This window comes from Bombina bombina, chromosome 3 (genome assembly GCF_027579735.1).
Source record: "Bombina bombina isolate aBomBom1 chromosome 3, aBomBom1.pri, whole genome shotgun sequence".
Taxonomy (NCBI): Eukaryota; Metazoa; Chordata; class Amphibia; order Anura; family Bombinatoridae; genus Bombina; species Bombina bombina.
Window position 1 is genome coordinate 332,688,916 of NC_069501.1, and position 27,376 is coordinate 332,716,291.

Here is a 27,376-nt window from a genome sequence, read left to right on the forward strand (position 1 = left end):
ATCTGCAGAAAATAATCATCTTCAAAAAGAAAATAATTACAACTCATTTTGAATTTGAAAAATAGGGTTACCAGATAATTTTCTATAAACCTGACCATCACTCAATTGACCCCTAATTTCTTTAACATAATACTTTTTTTCCAAAATGACCGTGGCCCCACCCTTATCAGCTTTTTTAAGAATGATGTTATTTCTAGATGACAGGGTATTTAAAGCCATCTGATCCTGTGTAGAAAAATTATTCAAAAGGTGTTTATGTTTCAATCTAGACTCATCATAATAGCAAGTCTGAACAGTAGGTTTGTATTTACCTTTATTTCTAACACCTATAGAATTTTTTTCTTTTAGAACTTTATTCTTCAAAATATCAATGTCATGCATAACCAGTTTAACAAAAGTTTCTACCCCATGGTGAGTTTGAGCCGGTAAAAAAGTACTCTTATTTCTCAAACCAACTTTTCTCAAACTTAATCCATTATCAGCATCTTTATTGGGCATAGAAAAATTATCAAAACTAAACATCTTTAATCTAATATTTCGAAAAAACCTAAATAAATCCTTGGACAGCTGGAAAAAATTACAATCATTTTTAGGGCAATAAGACAATCCCTTATTAAGCAATGCTAACTCAGCGTCTGAAACTGATTCATTAGAAATATTGAGCACTATGTCATTAGATGCAGAAGCCTGAGGGAAACCTGAAATTTCAAGAGGAGCAGTCTCTGATAGCATACAACCAGTTCTCTCGGTATATGTGAGTTCATCACTAGTACGAGATAGTACCGCCATAGCTACCTCCTCCGGTTTCTTCCCCAATCTCGATGTGTCTATTTCTGCCTGTTCCGACCAGAACGTAACTGACATTGGGGTTTCTCTTTTCCACCTGCGGTGTTTCCTCCCTCCACGATGGAGTCGGCGTCGGAGTCCCCCGCCGAGAAATCTGAGGAAACTGAGCCACTACCACTGTGTGTTGATGCCCGGAAATGACGTCTGCCTCTACCGGAAGTCCCTCTTCTAGATGTGCCCTCCGGATCATAGCGCCACTTGTACACCCTTCCTAGGGAGTAATCTTGTTCATCCCTGGCGAACTTAGTGCGCTTTCTGATCTCAATCGATTTCTTTTACTCACCAACAGAGGCATCTACCTGGGAATGTAGTTTAGATGAATCTTCCACCGGTAAGGTATTCTTGATTTCAGATTCCATTTCTTTAAGTTTAGATTGTTGTTCTGCAGTCTCCTTGTTTAAACAATCCACAGTAAGCACCAAGAGATCCATTGAACATTTATTTAATATCTGTTCAAAGACATAACAATAAGCTTTGTTATCCCTCATCAGTGTAGGGCGTGCTGTCATTCTCAGACCCCGGGGAATCCGTTTGAACATAAAAGCTCAATTAGGACACAAAATAAATTAGCTCCTATTGCCTGTCACTTTAATTCGGCGGGTCATGCTATTATCCAACTTCGCTTCCAGGTAATTGATTTTATCCCTAGGCCTAGGAAAGGTGGCAATAGGGAATTACTGTTACACCAAAGAGAACGTTTCTGGATATTTGAGTTGGGCACTCTGGAACCAATCGGTCTTAATAAAGACTGGGATTTGTCAGTATTTTTGTAAAACATTCCTGTAAAATATACTGCCTTCACCATTAAGATATTTATCCCTGCAGGTGAATCATGATATTTATGAAATGGGGTTCAAATATTAAATAATAAATTCTGACAATTAATTGTTCTTTAACATAATAACTATTTATGAGAACCAATCCTTGCTGTATATAATGTATGTATCTTTTTGATTACAAAATATTTATTGATGTTTTTAACCACTATAGAAATAGTTTTTTTATATCATTGTTTTGTATTTGTGTGGTATCATCCTGTAGCTATTATTAAGTCAGTGAAAGAGTTAAAAATGTGTGATTTAGTAAAGTGTCCCTCTACCGCCCCCTGGTGGTGCAGGGTATATTAGGATGCTTTTTACCACATTGTTTTATGCATGATTAAGGGAAGATGTTCCCGAAACGTTGCTGTGTTTGCTGTGCTTAAATAAAACCATTTGACTTCACCTATTGCTGCCACATCCTTTAGATTTTATTTGATATGATTAGTAGGGTTTGGTGGTACCCCTATGTGGCGTGCAAGTGATCCAGGTGCTGGCTGATATTGCTTGCTTTATTCTTTTTTATAAATCTTCCATAATTAGTCACAGACACTTATCTTTTGCCTGCATTTATAAATCTACTATATACTCCTATTCTTTAAATCTCTGCTGATATGTTTCAGTACTGGTTTGGCTGTCTGCTGCTTATTTGCTGGTGGATGAGTTTCTATTTGTATAATTTAGTAAACATTTTAGAAACTCTAAAGCTATGTTTTGATCACTTTTTAAGTTTGTATTTACATTTACTAATATATATGGCCCTGGAAAATAATCCTTTACACTATCCCTTGCTGTTTTGCGCATGTGTGAGTTTTTTTTTTCAGTGAGCTTAGTTTGAAGTTGGCACATCAGCCTTTAGGTTGCGCATTTTGAATTAGTGCACCTACCTTTAGTCTTTCTATAGTTCTTTTGTGTGTCGGCTTTATTTATGCATGTCGGGTTAGCGCATTTGATATTATGAAGATTAATGTCAAAAGCATGTATTCAGCAGTCCTTACCAAGAGAGCCTTTTGTCTTCAATCCTGGTCTACTAATATGGTGTCAAAATCCGGATTAGTATCTCTTTCCTTTCAGAGAAAGAAATTGTTTGGTTCTTATTTAGATTCTATATTATCTTCTGTTACTAGAGGTAAATTGGCTTTTCTTCCTCAGGACAGGAAGTCTAGAGGGCAATATAAAGCTTCTATTTATTTTCGCTCCTTTCATCAAAATAGGGAACAAAAGGTTGACTCCTCTGTATAGAATCAAGGCACCCCTGGTTCAGTCTGGAGACATAGTGCTAACTGGAATAAGTCAAAACAGGATAAGAAATCTATCCCTACTACCAAAATGGCATGAAGGAGTGGCCCTTTTTCAGGGGGCTTGTGTTCAGTCTGTTCCAGACTCCTGGATTCTGAATATAATTTCTCAGGGATATCAGATAGGATTCGGGAACAAAGCCTCCCAGAGGAAGTTTTTTTTTCTTTCCGATGCTCCAAGGAATCCAGTAAAAGCTCAAGCTTTTTTAAAGTCTGTCTCAGATCTGGAAGCTATGGGAGTGACTGTTCCAGTTCCTTTGCATGAACATGAAATGGGATTTTATTCAAATCTCTTCAATGTGTCAAAGAAGGAAGGTATTTTCAGACAAGTTCTGGAAATACCTTCATGTTTGTAAGGATTCCATCATTTAAAAAAGAAAAAATTCAGACTATTCTGCCTTTTGTTTAGCAAGGTCAGTTTATTTCCACAATAGATGTAAAGGATTTTTAACTTTATGTTCCTATACCCAGAGAATATTTCCAGTTTCGGAGGTTTGCCTTTTTGGACAGGCATTTTCAGTTTGTTGTTCTTCCATTTGGTCTGGCTACAGCTCCAAGAATATTCACACAAGGTTCTGAGTGCCCTTTTGTCTGTGATCAGGTCTCAGGGTATTGCAGTGGTTCCACACCTCACAACATCTTGCTTCAAGCTAAGTCTTTCCCTTTTGCAGATTCTCACACTAACTGACTCTTGTGTCTTCAACAACATGGTTGGAGGATCAATTTTCCAAACATTTATTTGGATTCTCAGACAAAGGTAACTTTTGGGGGTTTTCAAATAGATTCAGTCTCCATGAGTCTTTCTCTAACAGAGCAGAGAAGGTTAAAATTGGTGTCAGCTGAACCTTCACTCTCTCTTGTTTCCCTCAGTTGCTCTTTGTATGGAAGTCGTAGGTCTCATGATTCCAGCTCCAGGTGCAATTCTATTTGCAAGTTTTCACAAGGTCCCTTCAACTTTGTATGATGTGCAATGGTGCAGAGATTAAACACAGCTGTTTCAACTTATATTTTTGGAACCCAGTACAAGTTAGTGGCTGAATCTTCAGTTTATTATTCAGGGGGCTTCTTTTGCTCATCCTACCTGGACTGTGATCAATACAGATGCAAGTTTCTCAGGTTGGGGAGCTGTTTGAGGGTCTCTGATGGAAACAAGAAATCAAAGCAAAAGCAGTTCTTGATGGAGGTGCGCCTAAGGTGACGTAAACGAAAGTCAGTGCAAACAATCCAATGTGAGGCCGCTCTTCTTTATCGTATGTCAACGGTTAGAAAATCTGTAGTGGGAAAACAGGAAGGCGCCAATAGGGTGATAACGTTTGAGACCCTGACAGGTAAGTATGAGGAAAAAGGGTACTCACAAGTAGGGCGGCACTTAGACGTGCCAAACCAAGCAGGCCGGGACCTCAGCGTCGCCCGGAAGACTCAATAAGGCAACAACCAATCGTCAGGCCGGACCAAATTCCGTATGGCCAGTCAAGAGCACTGGATGCTGCCACACCTCTCTCTTCTTATGCCGATTCCAAACACTGTGATCCGAAAGTGTTGTCCTTCTGAAAGTGTCCTGAATGAGTGTAAGCAATCCGAATGGAGTTAGTTGATATTTGTTAGACTTCAGGCTCTGTTGAAGCCCTCGATGGCTTGCTCCTGTTTGTGTAAAGGGTCTTTTCATATGCAAAATGCATATGAAAAGACCCTTTACACAAACAGGAGCAAGCTGGAGTAGCCCCGCCCTCCTCTGTGACGTCACACGCCATCGAGGGCTTCAACAGAGCCTGAAGTCTAACAAATATCAACTAACTCCATTCGGATTGCTTACACTCATTCAGGACACTTTCAGAAGGACAACACTTTCGGATCACAGTGTTTGGAATCGGCATAAGAAGAGAGAGGTGTGGCAGCATCCAGTGCTCTTGACTGGCCATACGGAATTTGGTCCGGCCTGACGATTGGTTGTTGCCTTATTGAGTCTTCCGGGCGACGCTGAGGTCCCGGCCTGCTTGGTTTGGCACGTCTAAGTGCCGCCCTACTTGTGAGTACCCTTTTTCCTCATACTTACCTGTCAGGGTCTCAAACGTTATCACCCTATTGGCGCCTTCCTGTTTTCCCACTGAGGGTCTCTGACAGCACAAGGAGTTTGGGAACCTTGGGAGTCAAGGTTACTAATCAATGTTCTAGTGCAATTTGCAGTGCTCTTCAAGCAATTTGCAGTGCTCTTCAAGTGCTCTTCAATTCTTATCTAGTCTCTGCAATTCATATTCCAGGGATCAACAACTGGGAGGCAGACTTTTTCAGTTATAAATCTGTACATCCAGGGGAGTAGTTTCTTCACCAGGATGTGTTCAATCACATTGTGGATCTTTGCGGTCTCCCAGAGATAGATCTGATGGCCTCTTGTTTAAACAACCAACCTCCCAGGTAATTTGCAAAGTCCAGAAATCCTCAGGCAGAGTCAGTGAATGCTCTATTAGTTCCTTTGTAATTTTACCTGTTTCTTTCTCTGGTTCTTCTTCCCAGAGTGATTTCCAAGATAAGCCTAGAGAAATTGTCAGTAATCCTGATTGCCCCAGCATGGCCTCAGAAAATTTGGTATGTAGATCTGGTTCAGATGTCCAATGTCATCCTTGGCCTCTGCGGTCAGACCTTCTGTCTCAAGAACCATTTTTCTATCTGGATCTCAAGTCTCTGAACTTGAATGTTTAGAATTTAGACATAAGGGTTTCTCTAATTCTGTGATTGAAACCTTGATTCAGGTTTGTAAGCCTGTAACTAGGAGAATCTATCACAAGGTCTGGAAGGCCTATATTTTTTGGTGTATAGATCATGTTTTCTCCTTGCATTTTTTCAGAATTTCCAGGATTTTGCTGTTGTTGCTGGATGGTCTGAATAAGGGCTAACCTTCCTGATATTCATAGTTTTTACAGGCTCTCGTCCATGTTAATCCTGTAATCAAGCCAATTACTCCTCCATGGAATCTTAACTTGATGTTAAGGGTTTTGCAGGCTTCTCCTTTTGCGCCTATGCATAAGATGGATATTAAACTACTTTCTTTTAAAGTAATATTTATTTTGGCTATTTCTAAAATTACAGGAGTTGGCTCTCTCACATTTTCATTCCTGAAATAACCAGCATGCCCCACCCCTCTTTCTATTGTTACAAAATGTTTGAAACTAGTATTCATGGAAGGGGAGGGGGAAGGATTGGAGGAACCATACACTGCCATAACTGTGAATCAGTGGAATCAAATGTTAGGACTGGGTTACCAGACATTTTTTCTCCTCAATTACGAATAATACTCCCTCCATATCCTGTAATTATGATGTCTTTTAATCCAGTGAATGGTATCAGTATATTTTAAAATGACCACATTTTGAGAGGGGTATTTTTCAAGGTAGCAGGAAGAGAAGACCCTAATACATTGCAGCCACTCATCAAAAGTGTCTGGGCGTTTAAATTTCTTAGGGCCTGTCCCCTCGGAGCTCCTCTCTCGTTGCCTATAAGCATCAATAGAGAGGTCAAAATATTCATGTATTTACCTTGGTGTATATGCTTCACTATTTTTGGGCACAAATGAGCATGAAGGGAGTACATTTTTGCTGTGCTGGCATCCCCATACAATGCAGCCTTTCTTTCAGAAATAGCCCCCAAAGGAGGTGCACTCTCTAATGGGAGGGGGCTACCCCTACAGTTTTTATTGGGCAGAGATGAGCCTACACTGACCTGTTTACTAGAACCTGAATGACATTCTCTTAGGATTTTTTTAAGCATCCTAAACATCCTCTTTTGTGCTTTTCCCTTCAGACCTAGAGATGTGTTGCTATCTGAATTGGTGTCGGTAGGGGAGGAGTCTGAGGAATCATTATGGTCATGTGTAAATTTGCAAGACTCACAGTGTACTGCAGTTGCAGGGTTCAGCAATGATGTGGCTGCTAGTGCTGACAGTGTTTCTGCCCCTGTTGACGTGGGGGATTTGACTCCTGATGATCTGTTAATGTACACAGATTCACCTGTTGCATTGTCACTGGCAATGTTGGTGCACCTGGAGAGAATGTCTTTCAGGTTCTAGTAAACAGGTCAGTGTAGGGCTCATCTCTGCCCAATCAAACAGTAGGAGTAGCCCCCTCCCATTAGAGACCACTCCTCCTTTTGGGGGCAATTTCTGAAAGAAAGGCTGCATTGTATGGGGATGACAGCCCAGCAAAAATGTTCTCCCTTCACGCTCATTTGCGTCCAAAAATAGTGAAGCGTATATACCAAGGTAAATACATTAATATTTTTGACCTCTCTATTGATGCTTATAGGCACAGGCCCTAAGAAATTTAAACGCCCAGACACTTTTGATGAGCGGCTGCAATGTTTTAGGGTCTTCTCTTCCTGCTACCTCGAGAAATACCCCTCTCAAAATGTGGCCATTTTAAAATATACGGATACCATTCACTGGATCCAAACCCAGTCCTAACATTCTATTTCACCGATTTGCAGTTATGGCAGTGTATGGCCCCTCCCAATCCTTCTCCCTCCCCTTCCATAAATACTAGTTTACAAACATTTTGTGGCAATAGAAATAGAAAGAGGGGTGGTGCATGCTGGTTATTTCAGGAACAAAAATATGAGAGAGCCAACTCCTGCAATTTTAGACACATCTTCAAATTCTGCACCCGGGCATCCGGGAGAGCCCCTAATCCCAATAAGGCAGCAAAAGGCGCGGTCACCAGTGATGGCTCATGTGCTTGAGCCCTGGTTACATAATTACCCAGATCAGGCAGCAGCAAAATTACTGTTGGAGGATTTTACTTATGGGTTTATTATTCCTGTTTGTCACCCAATTAAAGGCTCAAAAGTACATAGAAATTAGGTTTTGGCTTACCAGCACCCTCTGGTAGAGAAATTAAAATTAAACAAAGAGTTGGCCGCCGGTTGTATGATAGGACCATTCCCCTATCCTCACCTCCAAAATTTAGTGGTATCTCCCCTAGGGGTAGTGCCCAAAAAAGAATCAGGAAAATGTTGCCTTATTCAGCACCTCTCATACCCCAAGGGTAGCTCAGTTAACAATGCCATAGACCCCCAGCTAAGTTCAGTGCGTTATCAATCTTTTGATAGTGCCCTGGAATTGGTTAGACGGGCAGGAAGGGGTGCTTTAATGGCGAAATTAGACATTGAGGCCGCTTTTCGGTTGTTGCCCCTTCATCCATCAGTTTTTCCCCTTATGGGTTGTAAGTTTCAGGGTGAATCCTATGTAGATCACTGCTTGCCCATGGGTTGTGCACTTTCCTTCATTGGGCTGTGGAGTGTAGAACAGACAGGGATTCCATAGATCATTACCGGGACAATTTCCTTATAGTAGGGAGAGCAGATTTGGGTAAATGTTTGAGGCTTATGAATGAGATGCGGAATCTTATAACCCAATTTGGGGTCCCCCTAGCTGAGGATAAAACCCAGGGCCCCACTACATGCCTAACCTTTCTGGGTATTGAGGTAGACACCTTGGAGATGGTTTGTAGACTTCCAGTTGATCAGATCCAAGCTATGTTACAGGCTGTCTGGGCAGTTGCTAGCAGTAAGTTTATTTCGCTGAAACTACTCCAATCTCTCTTAGGTCTACTGAATTTTGCTTGTAGGGTCATTCCTATGGGTAGAGTTTTTAATTGCTGATTAGAAAGACAACTTAGCAGCAGATCTAGGCCCACAACCAAAATTATGCTCTCAGAGGACTTAGTAGCCAATTTGTTAGGCTGGGAATACATCCTGGTTAAATTTAATGGCATGCATGTTTGGTGCACTGGTCCAATATCTAGCCAGCTTTTACACCTTTTTACTGATGCATCAGGAGCACATGGCTATGGGGCTTATTTTCAAGGCACATGGAGTGCGGGATGGTGGCCGAGTCAGTGGGTAACTCTGGGCTTGACTTGCAACTTAACTCTCCTTGAACTTTTCCCATAGTAATGTCAGTTGAATTTTGGGGGAACAGATTCTCAAACAGGACTATTGTTTTCTAGAAAGACAACATCAGTGTGGTATATGCAATTAATAACTTGTCTACAACCTCTTCGGTGGTAGTGAATTTGTTGCAGCATCTAGTGTTGCGCTGTCTAAAACTCAATATCCAATTCATAGCGATACATGTCCCTGGCGTGAATAACATAGTAGCTGATGCATTATCAAGATTTGAGTGAAAGACCATTGGACGCTTAGTTCACAACGCAGCTACAGCAGGTTTACTTTTTCTGGATTTCCTTTGGCAGCTTGTTGGTCCTGGATAGCATTACTCCCCCTGGTGCGTGCCTCCTTGGCCCTGTCCACCTGACACTCCTACGTGAGACTCTTGATTGAATGGGATGATTTTTGCAATTCCAGGGGTGTTGAGTCTGATCAGGGATCTCAGGAGACTTTATGTGACTGGTTGGTGAGTTTACAACCCACTGGGGCACATCAGGGTGCCATTCAGTATCGTTTGGCAGCGTTGTCTTTCTTTTAAATATCATTAGCTATTTGGCAAGTAGTGAAAGGATGGGGTAGATCACAGCTACAGAAAAAGGACTCACGGGAGCCTATCACCAGGGACCGGCTCGAGTAGATGGTCTTTACATTGGAACTCATTTGTGCTTCCAAATTTGAATTGTTGTTATTCAGAACTGCTTTTGTGCTAGCCTTCTCAGTGGCTCTAAGAGTTAGTGAGTTAGTAGCTCCTTCAAAGCGGATATCAGGCAGAGGTGTACAGTTAGAACACGTTAGGGCCTCCCCAGACTCATTGCCCTTGTCCATTCCCCGTTCCAAAACTGACCAATTAGGTAAGGGTGTTTGGCTCACTATCCGCCCAGTCGCTGATAGCCCTTGCTGTCCAGTGAAGTTAGTCAATGAGTTTATGATGATCAGGCCACAGACACATGGGCTATTCTTGATTCATGAGGATGGGAGCTCCATTTCAAAATTTTAGTTTAGTTGGGTATTGAATAAAGCAGCAAATAAAGTGGGGCTGGATGTTACTAAAATGGCAACACACTCTTTTCGCATTGGGGCTGCCACTAATGCTGCACTCACGGGTTCTTCGACATGATTGGGGTGTTGGCACTCCAATTGTTTTAGAGGGTATGTTTGTCCATTTGTTTAAGGCTTGCAGTAATATTCCCCAGAAACTTATCTCTTTTGTTTCCACAGGAGGCACACCGGGAGCAAAACGTGTTTGGATTGTGGGACACTCCTACGTTCATTGGGCCGCTGTTTGGTGCACTTAACATCCTGTGGGGCAAAATGTGGGCTTCCCATCTCACAGGGCATCTGTTAGGTGGTTAGGACATAGGATGGGGGAAACCTCACATTATGGTTATTAATTTTGGGGGTAATGATGTAGGTGATTGTGGGTTTAGGCGCTTGTGGATTCTGTTTATAAAAATAAGATATACACTGTTATACCCATCATAAAAGTTCAATTGTTAAATGTGCATGTTTCGGGCATATACTATAGCAGTTTATGTATGTTAACTTACAATTTATAGATCTCTGGGGCTTTTGAATATTTAGAACATGCTAGATGTAGTGGGGATTGACATGGTAAGTAGTGGGGTAGCTATTACCTTTATATTGTACTATTTTTGCAATAGACCTATTATAAGGATTGAACTTACTTTATGTAAAGGGCTAAGGTGTGTTACACTGATGTAGAATGTTGTGGACTATATGTTGTAAGGTGGGGATTATTGCATACTACATGTAGCGCGTATACCATATAATGCATCTTATCTTGCCATGGGGTATAGGGCCCATACCGATATGGTAAGGCTATTTGATAGTGATGTCGCGAATAGTTCACCGGCGAATAGTTCCCGGCGAACATAGCATGTTCGCATTCGTCGCGGCGGGCGAACATATGCGATGTTCGATCCGCCCCTTATTCGTCATCATTGAGTAAACTTTGACCCTATACCTCACAGTCAGCAGACACATTACAGCCAATCAGCGGCAGACACTCCCTCCCATGCCCTCCCACCTCCTGGACAGCATCCATTTTAGATTCATTTGGAAGCTGAATTCTTAGTGAGAGGAGGGAAAGTGTAGCTGCTGCTGATTTAATAGGGAAAACGATAGCTAGGCTAGTGTATTCAGTGTCCACAACAGTCCTGAAGGACTCATCTGATATCTGCTGTAAGGACAGCACCCCAAAAAGCCCTTTTTAGGGCTAGAACATCAGTCTGCTTTTTTTTTTTTTCCTGTGTAATCTAATTGCAGTTGCCTGCTTGTCAGCATGTGTGTCAGGCTCACAGCGTATACTGTGCCCACTTGCCCAGTGCCACCACTCATATCTGGTGTAACAGTAGTGTACATTTAAAAAAAACACTTTTTTGACTGTGAAATAATAGCAGACAGCTGCTAGTACCCAAGATGGCCGCCAATAAGGCAGATGGGGAGCGTTAGAGAGCTGTTTTGGGGGGGATCAGGGAGGTTGGGGGCTAAGGGGGGGATGCTACACCACAGCATATGTAAATATGCTAAAAATATATATATATTTTTAAAAACCTTTTATTTTAGTACTGGCAGACTTTCTGCCAGTACTTAAGATGGCGGGGACAATTGTGGGGTGGGGGAGGGAAGGGAGCTGTTTGGGAGGGATCAGGGGGTCTTATGTGTCAGGTGGGAGGCTGATCTCTACACTAAAGCTAAAATTAACCCTGCAAGCTCCCTACAAACTACCTAATTAACCCCTTCACTGCTAGCCATAATACATGTGTGATGCGCAGCAGTATTTAGCGGCCTTCTAATTACCAGAAAGCAACACCAAAGTCATATATGTCTGCTATTTCTCAACAAAAGGGATCCCAGAGAAGCATTTACAACCATTTGTGCCATAATTGCACAAGCTGTTTGTAAATGATTTCAGTGAGAAACCTGAAATTGTGAAAAATGTAACGTTTTTTTTTTAATTTGATCGCATTTGGCGGTGAAATGGTGGCATGAAATATACCAAAATGGGCCTAGATCAATACTTTGGGTTGTCTACTACACTACACTTAAGATAAAATTAACTCTACAAGCTCCCTACATGCTCCCTAATTAACCCCTTCACTGCTGGGCATAAAACACGTGTGGTGCGCAGTGGCATTTAGCGGCCTTCTAATTACCAGAAAGCAACGCCAAAGTCATATATGTCTGCTATTTCTGAACAAAGGGGATCCCAGAGAAGCATTTACAACCATTTATGCCATAATTGCATAAGTTGTTTGTAAATAATTTCTGTGAGAAACATAAAGTTTGTGAAAAAGTGAACAATTTTTTTTTATTTGATTGCATTTGGCGGTGAAATGGTGGCATGAAATATACCAAATTGGGCCTAGATCAATACTTTGGGATGGCTTCTAAAAAAAATATATACATGTCAAGGGATATTCAGGTATTCCTGACAGATATCAGGGTTCCAATGTAACTAGCGCTCATTTGAAAAAAAGTGGTTTTGAAATAGCAAAGTGCTTCTTGTATTTATTTCCCTATAACTTGCAAAAAAAGCAAAGAACATGTTAACATTGGGTATTTCTAAACTCAGGACAAAATTTAGAAACTATTTAGCATGGTTGTTTTTTGGTGGTTGTAGATGTGTAACAGATTTTGGGGGTCAAAGTTAGAAAAAGTGTGTTTTTTTCAATTTTTTCCTCATATTTTATAATATTTTAATAATAAATTATAAGATATGATGAAAATAATGGTATCTTTAGAAAGTCCATTGAGTGGCGAGAAAAACGGTATATAATATGTGTGGGTAAAGTAAATGAGTAAGAGGAAAATTACAGCTAAACACAAACACCGCAGAAATGTAAAAATAGCCCTGGTCCTTAAGGGAAAGAAATTGAAAAATGGCCTTGGTCCTTAAGGGGTTAAAAAAAACTAGAAATTTGACTGTGAAATAATAGCAGTCAGTGGATGGGGCGGGATCATGGGCGGGGATGTCCGGGGGCGCGAGGGCAGGCGTGTGCACGGGGAGGGAGCGGGTGGGAACCGCTACACTACAGAAAAAGTTGGTGTAAAATTTAAAAAAAAAAAGGAATAAAAATAAAAAAAAAAAAGATCAGGAAGGTGGTGGGGGTTGGTCTGTGGGGGGGGGGGGAAGCTACACTACAGAAACCCCCCCCCAGAAAAAACTACTTTTTTTTGCAAACTGAGTACTGGCAGACTGGCTCCCTACAAACTACCTAGTTAACCCCTTCACTGCTAGCCATAATACACGTGTGATGCGCAGCAGTATTTAGCGGACTTCTAATTACCAGAAAGCAACGCCAAAGTCATATATGTCTGCTATTTCTGAACAAAGGGGATCCCAGAGAAGCATTTACAACCATTTATGCCATAATCGCATAAGTTGTTAGTAAATAATTTCTGTGAAAAACCTAAAGTTTGTGAAAAAATTTTTTTTTTATTTGATCGCATTTGGCGGTGAAATGGTGGCATGAAATATACCAAAATGGGCATAGATCAATACTTTGGGATGTCTTCTAAGAAAAAATATATACATGTCAAGGGATATTCAGGTATATTCAGGTATTCCTGACAGATATCAGGGTTCCAATGTAACTAGCGCTCATTTTGAAAAAAGTGCTTTTGAAATAGCTTCTTGTATTTATTTCCCTATAACTTGCAAAAAAAGCAAAGAAAATGTTAACATTGGGTATTTCTAAATTCAGGACAAAATTTAGAAACTATTTAGCATGGTTGTTTTTTGGTGGTTGTAGATGTGTAACAGATGTTTCAGGGCCTGCCAGGGCACAGTGTCACACCAGTGCAACTCATATCTGGTGTAACAGTAGTGTACATTAAAAAAAAATACAATTTTGACTGTAATAGATTGAATAGCAGTTAGTTGTCTACAAGCGTGTGTGTCAGGCCTACGTCTACTCTGCCAACTTCTGCCAGTGCACAGTGCCACTCATATCTGCTGTCACAGTAGCTTGCACGCATAGTACCACTAATCGAAAAAAAAAATGACAGGCTGAGGCAGGCCACCCCGCAGGGGCCATCGTGGTCATGGTGCTGTGATTCCCTTTGGCCCTAGAATAATGCCCAGTGTTCAGAGGCCACGTACCCTGAACTTGAAAAGCTCTGAGGACATAGTTGACTGGCTAACACAGTACACCCAATCTTCTACAGCTTCCGCTCGGAACCTTGACGCACCATCCTCCTCCAGCTTAGCTTCGGGCACCTCTCATGTTACCACTCCCCCGCTTGCCACCATCACCAACACTAGCACCACAGCCGCTTCACTTGATCTGTCAGAGGAGTTATTTACACATCAGTTGGAAGAAATAAGTGATGCGCAACCATTGTTGCCAGAGGATGTAGATAACAGGGATATGTCTCAGTCAGGCAGCATTAGACACATGGACGTACAGTGTGATGATGATGATGTTGTACCCGCTGCGGGAGTTTGGTCTGTCACTGTGAAGCGGGCGTAACCCTTACACTACCTGATCATTACAACATCATACCTGATGTTTTAAAGCACATTATTCCAAACAATTTAGGAATGTTAGGTGATTTATGCCCTTTATGGATTAAAACCAGACTCTGCATCAACTATGTAATTTTCCATGGGAGTTTTGCCATGGATCCCCCTCCGGCACGCCACAGTCCAGGTGTTAGTGCCCTTGAAACAACTTTCCCATCCCTATTGTGGCCAGAAAGAGTCCCTGTGGATTTTAAAATTCGCCTGCCCATTGAAGTCTATGGAGGTTCGCCCGGTTCGCAAACTTTTGCTGAAGTTCAGGTTCACCGTTCGGGAACCCAAATTTTTCTGTTTGCGACATCACTACTATTTGATATAAGATTGAAATGACTCTACTAGCAGACTGGACTAGTTACTCTATATATTTGGTTATATTTACATAGAAATAGTCTTGCATCGTTTCACTGCAAAACTATATATTATGTTATGTTATATTATAACTACCCACAATGCACTTTATCGTATATAACATGCTATAAGTTTTTTAATTTTTATTTCTCTCATCATATGCTCGCAAGGCTTGACGAAGCCCTGTTTAGAAATATTTTAATATCTTTCAGATATATATTCTACCTCAGTGGAGTGTCAGCATTTAAAATTATTGTCATGCAGATCTTAGAAAGATCTGTGTACCTATTACACCTGATTAATGTCTCCTTATTGCATAACTTTTACATGTATGGTTTAATAATAGCCCAGTGTATATGCTTTATTTAGCTCCTTCCCTTTAAAGTTAAGCTGATCTGGAAACTGCCTAGTTTACGTTAGTGGCTCCTTATATCAGCTATTTTACATATGTGGCAACAACATATTGGTAACCGTCATTATTGTTAAATGGAGTCCTTTTCCTAATGGGTTGTCTTTTATTGCAGAAATTTAGTTTTAGATATGTTGTTATGAGCTGAATAATCTCTTTATTGTTTTTAGCCCCTCTAGGTGAATTCTTATGTTACACGATTAATCTCCGATCCCCCTCTCCCCTCCCCCTCCCTCTCCCCTCCCTCTTCCTCTTCTCTCCCTCTCCCCCTCCCTCTTCCCTTTTTCTTTTCCCTTCCTCTCCCCCTTCTTAGGACTCTGGCACTTTGTGATAGTATTCAGAGTCCTATTCCGCGGTTTCCCTTGACACATACCACATTCTGGAATCCCCCCCCCCCCTTTACTAGATACCCAAAATTTAGAAGGCCCTGTTGTGCTTCTTGTTAACACTTTCTAGTTCAATTCTCTTATGTGCCCCAGTTTGTCATTGGTTTTTATTATAATATTTTGGGTTCTTATGAAGCGTATGATGTTACAATTTGGATTATACATCTGTACATTATTATATGTCTGTGTTATTATAATTCATGTTGTACTGAGGTTACAAAAAAATTAGCAAAAAATGAGAGGTTTGTTCTTCACTTGTTCTGTGATGAAACAGGATTGATTCAGTGATGTGGTTTTCTTGACCGACATGTTCTTTTTTCTTATCTATGTGTTTTTGTAACAGCATTTATTTGTTGGTCTGCCTTTTCAACCTTAATAAAAACTATTAAATTTTTTTTTTTTTAAAGTTTAAGTTAAATAAAAATGATTGACCTGTGACGGTCAAAAATGTTCCCAAACAAAAAGTTGTCCGTGTGTTATTTATTATGTGAAGTTGCGGTTTTATAAATACATACTTATATATATATATATATATATATATATATATATATATCTGTATATATCTGTATATATATATATATATATATACACACAAGGTTAAGTATTTAGTATTAAGTGTTTAAAATCAATCTTGGGATAGAGAACGGTCTGATAAGCCTTTAATCTCTTAAGTTAGTGTAGGGCCCAGAATGGGCCTGGAGCGTGCTAAGGGTTAAGGCTGTAGGATAGTGGGATAGGAGAAGAGGGTTGCTTTAGTGTCTGCAACAATGTTGCAGAAGTATGGAGGGCACCTCCTTACCTTAAAAACTGGGAACAGGCAAGCTACTTCCTCTTCTCCATCCAGTCCCAAAGGTGTGAGGTTGCCCACCCTCCCTTACCTCATCAGATGGCGGAAACTCCAACAGTGCTAACGGCAAGGTTATAACTAGTGACTCTAAGCCTGAGTAAGACCATAGTGGTAATGTATTATACTCCTCTCTCTGTTTATTAGATTCAAGCAGCATGGTTGCAGAGGACCCTTACGTTAGAGGTGGAGAATACTTGCACTCTGGCTGCGGGAGGTCACAGCCCTGTTGTGCAGGAGAAGGTACCTAGGGGGAGTGATGACCAAACCATTGGGGAGGAGCGGTGCACATGAGGTAACCCTTCTTCCTCCCCGTGAGAGGTGGTCATGTGATCTCAGAAACCCCTCAATGACATTTCTTGGAGAAGAGTAAACTCTGCTGCCGATTCCGTTTTTTGGGCCACCGACCTCCTGCAGTGCTAGGTTAGTTGAACTCTTTACCACCATCATAGCATGTTTCTGTTGGTTTTAAATTAAAAGTTTTAAGTTAAATAAAAATTCTTGACCTGTGACAGTCAAAAATGTTACTAAACAAAAAGCTGTCTGTGTGTTATTTATTATGTTGCCTTTTTGGTTAACCCACTATCAAGAAGTCCTGTGAGTGCTTTCTTTCATTGGATTTATTTTTACATGTTAGCACCCAGGCAGATGTCTCAGGAGGCTGGATTCACTAAGGGATTGTATGTATATATATCTATATATCTATATATATATATATATATATATATATATATATATATATATCTATATATATATATATATATATATATATATATATATATATATATATATATATCTATATATATATATATATCTATCTATCTATATCTATCTATATATATATATATATATATATATATATATATATATATATATATATATATACACACACACACATACAAAGTTAAGTATTTAGTATTAAGTGTTTAAAATCATTCTTGGGGTAGAGAACGGTCCGATAAGCCTTTAATCCCTTAGATTTCAGCTCTTTCTTTGGCCTCTTGATTGAAGCTTTTGATTCATTCTGACAACCTGTATGAAAGAAAACATAATTTATGCTTACCTGATAAAGTAATTAATTTCATGGTGGTGATAGCCTATGACACCCCACCCTTGTGTTTTTAAGTTTAATTTTTTCTAAGCACTTCTTTTTTTTTCCCCTGCCCCTTTTATGGCTCTACTCCTTTTTCTATCCTCACTTTGCTTGGCTATACATCAGACTGAGGTATGTGTGAAGTGGAAGAGGTTTTACAGGGCTCTTGAGTTTTGGGAAACTTTGCCACCTCCTAGTGGTAGAGAAGAGTAATTCCCAGGAGTAATGGATCGTGGACTTTCACCACAATGAAAGAAATGAATTTATCAGGTAAGCATACATTTTGTTTTTCAGGTGCTTCTAACTTTGAGTCTGGAAAATAAATTACTTTGAAATATAGCAACTTGGAAGGCACCTTCAGTGTCTGAAATGCTTAACATTCGGTAAATTGGTTTAGTATTTTTTGGTTTACCATTTGGAAAAAAAAATTGTTTCATTGTAAATAGGGAAATAATTTACTTAATCTATCGAAAAAAAATGAAGTGCCAATCTTTATGAAATTTGTCAGGCAGATTGTATTCTCAGGTTGGTGCTCTGCTGAAAATTAGCAGTACTTTCAGAGCTATAACACTAAATTTGCCCTCATCCACATATCTTCAGTTATAAAAAGTAAATAAAAAGGAACGAATATACTCAGTATTTTTTTTTTTCTATACCTTTACTCAACCAAGAAGGCTGTGACTTGGAACATAAACTGCTACTGTTTGCTATTCATCATCTACAACTGTCCCCACACATGAAATACAGCTGACTATCCTATCTGGACAGCTGATGTACTGAGAATGTGTTTTCTTTTTAATATATATATATATATATATATATATATATATATATATATATATATATATATATATATATATATATGTATTCTTCTTCCTGTACTAATGAAATTAACCAGTAACACGTTTAGCCTATCCCAGGAGCATTAGTGTAAATGTCACTCACGCCCATCTCCTTCACAGTGACAGTCAGGGAGGCCAACACCTTATAGCGATGTCACTATATTTCCTTGAGAGTATCTTAGATTGGAAGGCTATGGATATTACCTGTCACTGCACATGCTGCTTCATTACTTCACATACAACAATTTTATTGTAACTTCATACACTATGGGGCCGATTTATTAAGATGTGGGCGGACATGATCCGCTGTAGCGGATCATGTCTGCCCGACATGGCTAAATGCCGACAGCGTACAATGTCAGCATTTAACATTGCACAAGCATTCTAGTGAAATGCTTGTGCAATGCCGCCCCATGCAGATTTGCGGCCAATCGCATCTGATTGGGATGATTGCTATTCGCCGCCTCAGAGGTGGCAGATACGTTAAGGAGCAGTGGTCTTAAGACCGCTGTTTCTTAACACATGTTTCCGGCGAACCTGACGGCTTGTGCGGAAACTACTGCATTTGCAGTATGTTAAATTGGCCACAGTAACTTTACTGCACACACACAACAACTTTGCTGTCATTATACACACATACAACACACAAATCACCCTCATTATTTTTGCACATATAGCAGCCTCAATGTTACTGCATGCACAGCAGACTCATTTTCATCCCAGACACAGCAACATCATTCTCACTGAACACACAGTACCATAAATACCACTGCACTCACATCAACCTTTATTATCTCTGCACACACAAGAGTTTCATTATCACTGCACACAGCAGCCTCAGTTTCACTGTACACACAGTACCCTAAACTTCACTGCAACATCTGCCTCATTATCACTGCATGTACAACAGATTCATTCTCACTGCACACCCCACAGCCTCAGTCTCACTGCACACACAGTACCCTAAATATCACACATCAGCTTTATTATTACAGCACAATTAGCACCCTCATTCTCACTGCACACACAGCACCTCAGAAAAAATACAGATAAAGAAAGAATATCAGTCTTCAGAGCTGTAAATGCCAGAAAAGGATGTATTATGATAAAAAAAAATACATCAAAGGAAGAATGTTTTATTGCTAAATACAGTTATCAATCGTGAAGATATACATTCTTAACAGCACAAAGAAATGATATAATATTACCTTTAGCTTGTGGAGGTTATAAAAGACAAGTTGGTGATGAAAAGGGAGCTAGTATGGATTTTTGAGATGGAAACTAAAATCATAGATTGAATTTTTAGTAGGAGTTAAGCTATTTTGTATAATGGTACAATTACACGTTTTTTTGGGTATGAAATTGTACCAGATGTGTTTTACAAAAAAGTTAAACTGCAGTTTAGTGCTGCCATTATGATGCAGTACACATTTTCCTTATGTGTATATATTATATATTATTCATATTTAGAAATGGTTACAAGTCAGTGAGATTTTATTATTCTGTATAGTGGATATTCACTGTTCAATGCATGTGTGAAATTATGTTGTTGTGAATCATTATGAGGTAACAATAATGTTTTATTAGAGATATTAAAAAGCTACATCAGGTTTTAAATATTGCAAACTTAAAGATTTTGTGACTTGTCATGCTATGAATTCATTTATCGATCACATTTGCTAAGCATATTTTTGTGTTTAAATTATGCTATATTATACATACTATGCACATACATCAATCCCAGATCTTGCAGCTTTATCACAGACTGGTAGGTCTGTCTGCTGATCCTCAAATGTCCACGTTAGTCAACATACAATTAAAAACAAAACTAAATACCTCATTAAATGCATAGTACTAAGTAAACTTTGCAATTTACTTTCATTATTTATTTTACCTGCTTTTTGTTGAAATGCTTTTCAATGAGTATATCTGTGACGTGTTTTAGAAGCAGTTTAAATGCTTCTAAAATAATAATTTTGTAGATGTTTTGCAATGCAATGGTTAATAGCTAATATGTAAACTATTCATATACACAAAATGTCACTTTAAATAAGTTTTCTATAAATGTTGACCCCATAATTAGGCACCCCATTCCCTAGAAAATATACAACATAAATGTATGGGTTATAAAGGCCACAGCTTATAAGCAAACAACATAAACAAATAATAAGAAGCAACATAAATCAAATGATTTATAATTTCCCTGCGACTCTTGTCAGATAAGCCTCATTTCTCTGTTCTACAATTCTCAACTACATCTTAAACCTCTCCTGAAATACAGAAGGCACCCGCACAATATAACTCCATCACCCAAAGTCACGCACCCCACCAGCTGGAACTAAATACTAACAGCTAGAAATAGTAGGCTGTGGAGTGGGAACAAAAAAAAACTGAATTTACCTTGCAAGACATCGTTATAATTGTTGTGCTTCTTGCTATGTTTGATGCAGCAAATAGGGCACAGCATTCTCCAATTGCCACAGTGGATGGCAGTAAGTATAACAATAGTGAAAGCTTAATATTTTAACAGGTCTAGAGACTATATTGCTCCTTTTTTTAAGGTTTAAAAGGTGGTCTTTTGGGACTAACTTACATCAAGGAACTACCACAAGCATGAGTTCATCTGCTTAAATTGTATGTGCTACTTGGCCTAGACACATGTATAACAACAGTTATGTATGCCTTTTTTACATATATTCTTTATAATACTCCCTACAATCTTTAGATTATCTGGGTATACATAATATGGGGCTTGCAAGTTACATGATTATACTCATATAAATAGGCCTGGTGCATTAATTCAGATACCCTGCCTATGTTTAATTGCATACAGGTTTAAAGCATTGGCTTATTCTCCCCCCCCCCCCAGGGAAATGTTCTCAGCTCTCAAAATCCTTGATTGGTTCCTTCTAACCCCCCCCCCCCTTACTAATGTACTCTGGAAACACTTAACTGTGTCCAGAGGTTAACTATGAGGCTTCTCTTGCCAATGCCGCAACCTTACCTATTATTACTCCTTGAATAATAATGTTATGACCCCATATAGGTATACATTCCGCCCATAAATAACACTCAACACACAAAGAAATGGGTGTAAAGGCCGCAGCCCGCATTTATTAAATTATTTAATAAATATAACTTTATCAAATTCAACAAACTCCAATAACATAATAAATTAACTTGATAACCATAAAGTGCTTGTCCACAGGGATGAACCTTCCACCGGCTTACCACCAGGAACATCCCCCCCCACAACTCTCCCGCCTCTTAGGGAGGTCCCCACTTTTCTTAACTTACAGCATATAAAACAAGCACCCCCGCCACAGCACGTCAACGACGGGCCCACCCCACCCGGGCTAAGGCCTTTAATACCCCCTCCTTGATGTTAAAATTAAAGAGGTGAAGACCCACCTCGTTCAGGTGTACCCCATCTTTTAAGAAGAAACACCTCCCCGTTTCTCCCTCAAATTCTACATGGCGAATGCCAAACCCCCCAAGCCTTGCTACAAAACTGGTAATAGACCTATTAATCTTTTTTCTTGAGGCCTCCAACTTCTTAAAGTCCCAAGCCGCCCTCCACACTGAACGAGGTTCAATGTCAGACCATACTAACACCAAGTCTGGAAATAATTCCCTTAACCTGCCCAAGTCCTTCTTGATCCTATCTAACAACTCCTTTTGTGACTGAAAGCCAAAATCGTTCCCACCATGGATCACTAAAATAGCCGAAGGCCGAAACAATCTTGCAAAGTCTACTACCTTCCTGAGCATTTGGTCCCATCTCAGCCCCCTAACCCCAAACCACCTTAACAACACTGTCTCCTTGTCCAACCTCAACTGCATGCCTTGTTCCAAAACTGCTGCTGCCTTTCGAGCCCAATAAATGTAGGAATGACCTACAATCCAACACTCCACCGGACCTGTCAAAACAAAGTAACATTCTAAACTTCTAACTCCGGCCTCACATACAACTTAAAGCATCCAGACTTCCAGCCTCCAATCTTTCTAATCACACTCTCACCCAACCCCAAGCTGGCGGCTTCCATAGGTGCTCCTATCCTAAAAGAATGATTGCCAAACTCCTCCGCCGCATACCCCAGACTGACCAACACCCGCCTGAATACCACCAAAAACTGAAAGCGAGATAGACAAGACCCATCCCTGTGAATGAATAACGGCTTGGGCCCTGCTGGCCGAACCTCCAAAAAGGCAGCCATATTACCCACCGGACAGCACACACCAGTTGTTTCTCCAATTTGCACCCAATGCTCTACTCCTTCCTGATCCGTCTTAGACTTTCTAAGCCAAATCCATAACACCCTATCTTTAATTGAAACATCCCTAACATGCAGGCCCCCGACAGCTCTCTTATTCACCCCTACCAACTCCGAGATACGTAAAGCCCCAAAAACGCCAACACGAACGCCGCCTTAAATAACCGAACTTCAAACTCTGAGTTACACACCGACACCAAAGATTCCACAACCTGTACCAACGTACCAAAAACCACTGGTCACCTCTTATCTCTTCCTCTCTGACCTTTGCACACTCCTCTCACCGCCAACTGGACCACAAAAACTTTGTTAAATCCTCCCAATCCAACAGCTTAAACAAAAACCCCAATGCCGCCACATTCCTTCTCACCCCTGATTTCAACAAACCACTTACTCCCCATTCCCCAATCCACTCCAACAATCCTTGAGTCCACCCCTCCCGGGAAGATTCCCACCCCTTGACCTTCAGAACCTCAAGCCACCTACCCCACATCCTCACATAAGCCATCCAGGTACCTTGAGCTAACGCTTCCCTGGCCACTTTAATCAGATCCAACGTTCCAGCTGTAACAGTTCTGGTAGGCATCCGATTCCTGCCTCCTCCGCCCCTGGGGCCACCTCTCAAAAACTCTCCCACTGGAATCGAGAAAGAGCATTAGCTATTATGTTTATACAACCTGGCACATGAACAGCTCGAAACAAGACATTCAGCCGCATGCAATCCAGCACAAACACCCTCAGCAATCGCACTACCGGCAGAGAGCTAGATGTTAACCTGTTGATTGCAATTACCACACCAGAATTATCTGTGTTAAACACAACCCTCTTGTCCCTCAAGTGGCCTTGCCACACCTTCAATGCCACCACCAAAGGAAATAACTCCAGAAAAAATGAGTTCCTCGTAAGACCTACCTCCTTCCACTCCTGGGGTTCACTTCCCCGCTGACCAGCTCCCCTGACAAAAGGCCCCAATACCCACTAACCCAGCCGCATCCGTAAACAGGTGCAGCTCCCCACTTGAAACCGCCTTCTCCTGCACCAATGCCCTCCCATTAAACTCATCCAATAACAGCAACCACACCTTTAGGTCCTCTCTCAGGTCAGCCCTCAAACGAATCCAATGCTTCGGATCCCGTATGCCCACTGAGGCCAGCGACAGTCTCCTGCAAAACACCCTCCCCACCAGAATGATCCTACAAGCAAAATTAAGCTTCCCCACCAAGGACTGCAGCTCACGAAGCTGGATCTTCCTTCTCCTCATTACCCCCCCAATGGTTCCTTTCAGATCGTCCAACTTGTCCACCGGCAATCGGCATTCCATTGCCACAGAATCGATCTCAATGCCCAAAATCCTCGGCCACAGTAAAAAATTGCTCCATCAATAGACAACAAACTGAATCATTTGCCCTGCCCACTAATAAGAAATCGTCCAAATAATGGACAACAGACTTTAACCCAGAGGCCTGCTTCACCACCCGTTCCACAAAGGTGCTGAACTTCTCAAAGTACGCACACGATATGGAAGAACCCATCGGTAAGCAGAGATCCACATAATAAGCGCCCCGGAAAAAACACCCAAGCAAGTGATGGCAGACCGGATGTACTGGTAACAGCCGAAAGGCAGCCTCCACGTCCACTTTCCCTAACAAGGCTCTTGTGCCTGCGTCCCTAACCAAACTCACTGCCTTGTCAAAAGAAGCATACTTCACCGCCGTCAAGTCTGGATCAATGCCATCATTCACCGATGTTCCCTTCGGGTAAGACAGGTGGTGAATCATCCAGAACTGCCCCTCTATTTTCTTGGGCACCACTCCCAGTGGGGACACCCTCAAATTCTGGAAAGGCGGGTGGGCAAACGGGCCTGCCATCCTCCCCAATGCCACCTCCTTATCCAATTTCCCTTGGACCACCTCTGGGAATTCCCTAGCCAATTTTAAGTTACCTGAGATCTCAACGCCCCCCCCTCTACGAACGGAATCCAAAACCCTGAGCTAAAGCCCGTGAGCAACAGCTCCGCATCCCCCGCCTTCCCCTTCACCGTTCTAACCATGGCACCATTCTTGTTACCCTCACTGGGGTCCTGGCCCTTAGGAGTAACCTCACCTGCTTTCCCACTTCCTCCACCTTTCTTAAAGCATTTGCCCACAGGTGGGCCCCCTCACAACCCGAGCAGGCATGTTTATATTTGCAACTGCTCCCGAATCTACACTGGCCATCATTGTATTGGAAACACAGGCCTTTCTTACTGGCCAACGTTGTTCCCCCACCCGCGGTACCACTGGACACTCCTCCCCCCACTGCTCCGCTTGAGCCACGAAAGGACCCTCGCAATGGAGTCATTAAGTCCAACCACATGCCCATATTCCTATCATCCCATCTCATCTCTTGTCTCACCGCCAGACGCTGACGAAACTGTTCATCATAACGCCACCACGCCAATCCCCCGTAAGTTCGATAGGCCCCGGCGATTTCATCGTAATAACAGAATAATGCAGAACATTGTTCTGGAAACTTTTCCCCGATAACCGCTGCCAAAATACAAAAAGCTTTTGACCAATTAGATAGTGTTTTCGGTAGCTTGCGATACCTCTTCTTCCTCTCGTCTTCTTCCTTCTTCTCTTTGTCCTTCGAATCCTCCTTGATCTCCATCACTTATTCCAACGGTAAAAGAGAAAATATTTCCAAGAATTCTCTTTTCCAAATTTTTTCCTTCACGTCCTGCGTCAGGTGGATCCCCAAAGGCCCGATTGAACACAAACATGGACTCCTCAAAGCGCTTTCCGGAACCTTCAACACCTCACCGCTGCTCCCCCCGGTCTGCCCTGCTGTGGCCACTCCTAGCGCCTGGCCGCCTCCTCCCGAAACCATGACACCCGCCGTCCCAGCAGCCGTATTTGTGGAGAGGAAACAGTGAGACCCCTAATCTGCCTCCCCCCTAACACTCCCTTCTGTAGGTTCACTCCCTACCCTGCCTGCCCCCCTTAACTCCTGCCCGCTATTCTCTGATGCCAAAACCCTAATCAAATGCTCCAATGTGACAAGGTCCCCTACCTGCCGTTGCCTCACTGGTCCTGCCGACGTTCCCTCTCCAGGTTCCTCCATCTCCAAGTCACTGCAGGAGTAATCCAAGCACAGCAAATCCACCTCCTCATCCGGACTCACAGCTGCCCCAGAAGCCTCTGCCCCGCCGCCCACTTTCTCTTCAGCCTCTTCCCCCACACCTGTAAGGGATAAACGTGACAAGTTATACACTCCCGCCTCCTCATCCCCCCCCCCTGCTGCCCCCTTATCCAAACTTGCTCCCTGGCTCCCTGCACCCCTCTTTTTTCCCCTTTCCCTCATAGCAGCCTTATCCCCTGGCCTGCTATCAACCACCTGCAACCCAGTACCCCGCCCCTTTCCTCTCATAGCAGCCTTATCCCCTGGCCTGCTATCAGCAATCTGCATCCCAGCCCCAGTCCCCTCTGCACTATATCCTTCTCTCTCTACGTGCTGCTGTTCCATACCCCCTGCTTTTTTATCCCTCTGATCAGATCTCCCTTTATCACCCCTCCTTTATTCCCCCTCTCCCCGCCTGCTCTCTCCCTCTCCCCCCTCTCCTCTTTCCTCTGCCTATGCCCTCAGACTCATCACTGCCCCTGCCCTTCTCTAAATGCCGGCCTCTTTTGTTTCCCGCCCTCACAGCCAGCTCCCGACCATTCTCATTAGCCTGGGGAGATCCCTCCCCTGCCGTGTGGCTCCCGGTATGCGTGGCCTGCCCTCTTCCCCGTTAGCAGCTCTCCTAGTCAGATCAAGTCACAGCCCTCCACAGCTGGCCGTCTTACCTGTTGCTCCGCTGCTCCAAACAAGCTGCTCCCGCCTCCGGCCGTCATCCACCTCCTGCGTCACCATCCGGTCAATAAGCTCTGCTCCTCCTGCGCGACTCACCCCCTGTGCCTCACTCGCGTGCCCCGCCTCACAGTCTTGGGCCCTCCTCTGCTCCTCTCCGCTCCTCTGACTCACCGACCGGCTTCTCCGTTCATCTCCTGCATGATGTGGCCCCATGCCGTATCTGCTCCTGCTGCCGCCACCATCAGGAGATAAACGCTCTGGAGGCCTCGACCGCCTCAGCGGTCTGACGTTCCTGGTCCCTCCTCCATCCGCCGTTTCAACCATCTCAGGGAGGTTAGCAGCAGCCAGGTAAGCCCTCAGCCATGCCGTGCCCCTTGCCGCAGCCACCCTCTGAAAATCCTCAAGAACGCTATCCATTCTCCTAGGCCACTGCAAAACGCAAGCTCAGCTACACAAACTTCACCTTGCGCTTGCAGAAGCCAAAGAGAAAGGACAGCTTTTGCTACCAGCCTTTTATCCCTTCTCCCCAAGATCCACCTATCCTACCCCCTGGACTGCTCCATTACCTGAATGGGGTCAAATTCCCCTCCATCCAGGCTCTCCTCCAGGGAGCAATTACAGTTATTAATACTAATCTTACCTTGGTTTGAGCATTTTACAGTCACTAAAAAGTTAAATGAGGTTTTTCAGTTCAGGATCCAAAAGTGGTCCTATTTATTGGTATCAACCTCCATTGTCTTAATTATCTAGAGAGGAGGTCCAAAAGTGGCCTCGCTTATCATGATGGAGGCATATAGAATATTAGGCACAATACCTACATATTGTCATCTACTTTTGTCATTCATAGGAACGTATGTTATTTACTTGCAATGTCGATTGTTATTTGTATCCCAACATTGTCATTG